The sequence below is a fragment of the Lithobates pipiens genome, unplaced genomic scaffold (genome assembly GCF_037356315.1).
Source record: "Lithobates pipiens isolate NorthernLeopardFrog02 unplaced genomic scaffold, aLitPip1_a1.2 Scaffold_10, whole genome shotgun sequence".
Taxonomy (NCBI): Eukaryota; Metazoa; Chordata; class Amphibia; order Anura; family Ranidae; genus Lithobates; species Lithobates pipiens.
In genome coordinates, this window is record NW_027507686.1 from 225435515 (window position 1) to 225441514 (window position 6000).

Here is a 6000-nt window from a genome sequence, read left to right on the forward strand (position 1 = left end):
TCCAAATCAGGGATAGTTGGGAGCTATGTAGGTATAAAAGACACATTAATACATACAGTGCTGCATGCATTATTTTTTAATGCAAGCGGAGTAAATACCTGAATTTGGCCCAATATCAGTCACTGGATTCCCTGTACAGCAGAGTGCGGCTATTAGAGGAAAGTTCCTTTACTGACAATGGGGCATGTTAATAGGAGGAGAAAGCAGAGTGACAGAGAGATGAAAAGCTGACATCATTTTATGTTTTTATGGGCTATTATTATTTATTTAATTTCAGGTACTTGTATAGTGCTGTCAATTTACGCAGCGCTTTACATATACATTGTAGATTCACATCAGTCCCTAACCTCAAGGAGCTTACACTATTCATTTGATCTTGTTATTTTTAACTGGAGTTCGGCTTCATAAAATATGCAAGCTTGCATCCCTGAGTCCCCCTACCCATATCTAATAAACGGAGTCCAGTAGACAATGGGAAGACATGGAGATCTTGGCCATGACATACTTATGTGTGTTTAGCCCAGTTCTTCTTATAGATCCAACCACAAGAGTATGGTTTTATTTGGAGGCATGCTGCACCCGTTCAAAATCCTTTGTTCCGTTTGAAAACGGCACTCCCCCACGACTCAGGGGTAGACTGTTCCTGATGTCCTCTCTTCCAGAGCTAGATTTATGGGCATGATGATGTCAGGAACAGTCTCCTGCACAAGACTGCCAAACCATGGGGGTCCATTGTAAGATATCTTGTTAGTAAGTTTAATCATAGTTAGATATGTTTCGTTTTGAGATACACGGTGAGTTGTACGCTGTTATGCACATGGCTATATGCACCAATTGGCCATTATCCCAATGGCCCTGTTTTGTACCTCCACATTGAAATTTTTCAATAAAAAGAATAAAAAAAACAAAAAAACACGTGGTGGTCCAGGAGCCACAGGGACTGGTTTTAAGGAGAGTCAAAGGATTAAGTAAGTATATCTCCATTCTCCAATCCTCTAGACCCGTTGTCTCAAACTGGCCGCCCTCCAGCTGTTGCAAAACTACAACTCCCATGAGGCATTGCAAGGCTGACAGTTGCAAGCACGACTGCCACGGGCAGAGGCATGATGGGGCTCGTAGTTTCGTAACAGCTGGAGGGCCACCAGTTTGAGACCCCTGCTCTAGACAAAAAGGAGCAGTTGCAATGCATGTGGTTGTGTCATGGTGGTGCAGGTTATTAGGCATTAAAACAGGCAATGAGGAGGCAACATAATACCTGTGTACAATAGCCCATATGAAGGGGAGAAGGAGAAATGGCCACTGGAGATGTGATTATACACTGTCTACTACTGCAGAGACCTTCTGGAATAAAAGATTGCCTGACTGGGTCTCTTTAAGGCAGCTCTCCTTACGATTCACTGTAGACATAAAGCCACAAGAACCAGCCAGTTAATTACAGCAGTTTACTAGCAACAACCTGGCAGAAAAGCGACAGGCAGTGATAGCTGGAAAGTCGAAGGTGGCCCATCCCTGATTAACGATGAGAAGAAAGTGTACGTGGGTGGACTCAAGAATGTGGTAATGGTACAAAATCGAGGACGTTCTTCATAGTTGATGACCAAATATTGTTGTTTTCATTCCTTGCCATGGCGCTAAGATCAATAAGCGGGACAATGCGCTACTAATGACCTCCCCACCTGAAACAATGCACCGTGTCGCAGCTCACTTTCTACAGCTCAGCCAAGAAATGCAGAACTCCCTTTACAGTAATTAAGCTTGTTATGTCATGTAATTCTCCACTTGTGTAGCTCTTTCTCTTTTTTTTTTTTGTTCATACCCCTCTCATGGCTGTAATGTTTACTCTGGCTTGGAGATGAGTTAGATGCAAAGGTAAGCGGTATTGTTTCTTTGCCTTCCCATGGGAAAACGGAATTGCTCTGGATGTCTTTCAACAAATGCAATGCGGGGGGAAGAGGAACAGTGTAGAGATTGTTTACATTTGGCAAACCTCTCCTTTGACACCTTCAGTGCTGGCCTGTTCTGTAAACCTGAAAAAAAAAAAAGAGATTGGCAAAAGGAGAGAGCAGCACAAAGTTACAGTACTGATCAATGCGAACGCTGCTGCTTCCATACAGACTGGCCCTAAGGGCCTGAGTCAATGGGTCTCGGACTTGTGCCGATTACATTCAATTTAGATGCTTCTGCAATCTTTCGGAATTCGTTGACAGGTGCATCTGACTTTAAAGTGACCTTCTTCTGCAATTGTTTGGCTTCAAGCAACTTTTGCATTCCTATAGCCTTACATGAGAATGCAAAACCCATTTGAAGCAACCAAACCCCATCAAAATAGTGGTTGTGTGCACACAGACACTGACTCCCTGTTGCATAAATGTGAATAAGATGGGTAAAAGATGATCCAGGTATAACTTGCAGTGCTGCTCTAAGCTGAGATCTCTGTGGGCTGCAGTGAAGGGTGCAAGTGCCTTTGCACCATTGAGGGATCTAGACGCATCATCAGAGAAAGGAAGGAACACCGCTCACTGAACCAGTGCATGAATATGCGAATGACTGTGGCCTCCAGCCACACGTTCTGACATGTTTCATCCTGCACATCGGGGTAACCAAGCCCCACTCAATCACATATTCATTCACTGGCTTTTTCAGTGGCCTTCAGCGCCTGTTCTCTACCTGTAGAGAACCTCACAAATGCGTTTTGTCCTTTTCGGAGCTTAATTGCAGAGGCCACTACAGTTAAACCCACCCGAAAAGGACGGAAAGTGTCTGAGAAGTTCTCTATAGGTGGAAAACAGGAGCTGAAGCCACATTTTGTCCATCTCATTCACATTTATGCAACAGGGAGCCAGTGTCTGTGTGCAGATGGCCACTATTTTGTTGAAGTCTACTGTAGCCTGATAAGGCGATCCTGTCTGTCTTGCACCAGTCTATCCACGTGCTGATTCAGGTTTGGGGGGGGGGGGGAGGGGCATTTAAGCGGTACTATTTTCATTGTTTTGGGCTACATAAGCAAACCCCATCGACACAGGTGCTAAAGATAGCCATACGATTACCTGCCATTTACAGCCCAATTCATGCAAATGATCACCTTAATATGAATATAGCTTGTGCTTGTCATACCAACTTGGCAGGTAGGGGGTCTGTGGAACAGTAGAACTTTTACAGAATGTGGGGCTCATCTGGTGCTATCCCTTTTGGTTTCAATTGCCTCTACTGAGGCTTGGTCCCTTGGGAAGGCAGAAAATGGTCAATTTGAAGTTGTCCTTAAACTAGTGGTGTGCAACAGTCAGGACCCGGATCTAAACCTTCAAATTTTGTTGTGTCTAGTGAGGTCATTAATTCACGACTGGACTACGCAAATTCGCTTTACATAGGATTACCACAATATCAACTTGCACGATTACAACTGATCCAAAACGCGGCTGATAACAGGAAAAAAAACTTGGGAATCCATCTCTCCTTCGCTGAGGAGCTTACATTGGCTAACCGTAAAAAAATCGGATCACGTTCAAGACCCTTTGCCTCACCCACAAATGCGTGCATGGAGACACTCCGCAATACCTAATGGAGAAAATACATCATTACACACCAAACCGCAGTCTTCGATCAGCCAACAAAAACCTCCTCCTCGTGCCCAAAGCCCGGTATAAATCCAAGGGTGATCGGAGATTCGCTGTCCAAGGGCCTCGGCTATGGAATGCTCTACCAATCAACATCCGCCAGGAAGAAAATCACCTGGCTTTTAGGAAAAAACTCAAGACCTTCCTCTTTTAGCAGATGATCAAAGCTCGCCACAGCGCCTAGAGGCGATTCAGTTCGCATTGTGCGCTATACAAGTATTTCATTCATTCATTCATTCATTGAGCCATCTGGAATTCTGGACAGCTCCCTGAAGGGATATTTAGAGTAACCGCTTTCATTCTTTAAGAAATTTGGTTTCCATTTTGTGTCTCTCTAACATCCACTTCACAAACAGACATGCTCAAGTTTTGCTAATCTAGTTTAATTTTTCATGTTACTGTTATCTTCTTTCAGTTGTTTCGTTTCTTGGAAAGCACATGATTTTGAGGAATTGCTAGTTTCACTTTTGTTGTAGGCTGCACTTGTATATGATTGGATAATCTGTATGACACGTTCAAAGGGTGGTACTTTCTGAAAGCCTCCTTTAAATATTCACACCAAAGAATAAAGATTAGATATGCTCGGAGAGACTTTGTTGTTTTGTGTCATTGTCTCAATGGGCTAATCTCCCAGGCCTGTGTGGGTGATTGAACATCACACTTTGACAGACATGAAGGGGTGAAGACATGAAAAAACACCTCTAGACAATCTACATTCCCTTCACTCCCTGGATAATTCCTTTAATGATCCTGCCTTGAACCTTGTTTGTCTTGGACCTTGAACCCTTTGCTCCTCCCATGAACTTTCTATTAAAGCCATGCCTTTGCACTTCCTGTTTGCCAAGTTACTGTGCTACCTCCAGCCAAAATCTTGCTCTTTTCAGTTCTGTTGCCGTCTGTATCTTCACTGCCATCCGTTAGTGACCATTTGGCTTATCCCAATTTTGTTTGATCCCAACCTGCAACCGCTCACCTAACACACAACCTAAGAACCATGACCTGGTACTAACATGTAGCAAAACACATCTCCACCATCAGGAGCTCCACCATCAGGAGCTCTGGTGAACACCTGTTAGGACCTCAGGTAAGCCTGTGTCATCCGCTGGTTGGTGGGTGCCTCGCTACTGGTCTCCCATTCTGACTACAGATAGTGACAGCAACTGAGAACGGGGTTGGATCACAGTAATAGGTTAGCAGACACCAAAGACCCCACCTTAGAATCCAACAGTTGTCATGTTATTTATTGGGTATGGTTTATTTGTTTTGGTTATTTATCAAATTGTTAACTGTTTCTTTGGTTAACAAAGGACTGCAGTGGCCAATTCCAGTCAATGTTGAGTGGTCCATGTATTTATTGGGGCTTGGTGGGGAATGAAATTCATGAATCCCCCAGTCATGGGGAATTATGCAAATTATGACCATCTTCCCTAGATTTGTTGGAAAATCTTTCTATGAGTAGACTTGTTCTCTTTTATCACACGGGAGAGGAGGCTTTGGTGCACCAATACATTCAAGGACAAGTAGAGGACACAGATATATCTAAGCCAAGCAGGGGAAATAAGGGTTAAGCTGAACGGAATGGATGCCCTCTATTCTCTGTGTCAGGTACAGGTATCAGTCTGGCTCTCAGCCAGTCTGCTAAAAATAAAGAGATCACAAGACTTCTCAGCAATCGCAGGGCAAATCTCTGTCTCCAGTGTCACTGCCTTCTGCAAGATAATATACAGGCTAGGTTAACCACTTCAGCCCCGGAAGGATTCACCCCCTTCCTGACCAGAGCACTTTTTGCTATTTGGCACTGGGTCGCTTTAACTGACAATTGTGCGGTCGTGTGCATTGCACCCAAACAAAATTGACGCCCTTTTTTCCTCACAAATAGAGCTTTCATTTGGTGGTATTTGATCACCTCTGCGGTTTTTATTTTTTGGGCTATAAACATAAAAAGAGCAACAATTTTGAAAAAAACACGTTTTTTTTTTACTTTTTGCTATAATAAATATCCCCCAAAAATATATATATATATTTTTTTCCCTCAGTTTAGGCCGATATGTATTCTTCTACATATTTTTGGTAAAAAAAAAAAAAACGCAATAAGCGTATATTGATTGGTTTGCGCAAAATTTATAGCGTCTACAAAATAGGGGATAGTTTTATGGCATTTTTATTATGAATTTTTTTTTTTTTTAGTAATGGTGGCAATCTGCAATTTTTATCATGGCTGCGCGACTATGGCGGACACTGTTGACACTATTTTGGGACCATTGTCATTTATACAGCGATCAGTGCTATAAAATGCACTGATTACTGTGTAAATGACACTGGCAGGGAAGGGGTTAAACACTAGGGGGTGATCAAGGGGTTAAGTGTGTCCTAGGGAGTGATTCTA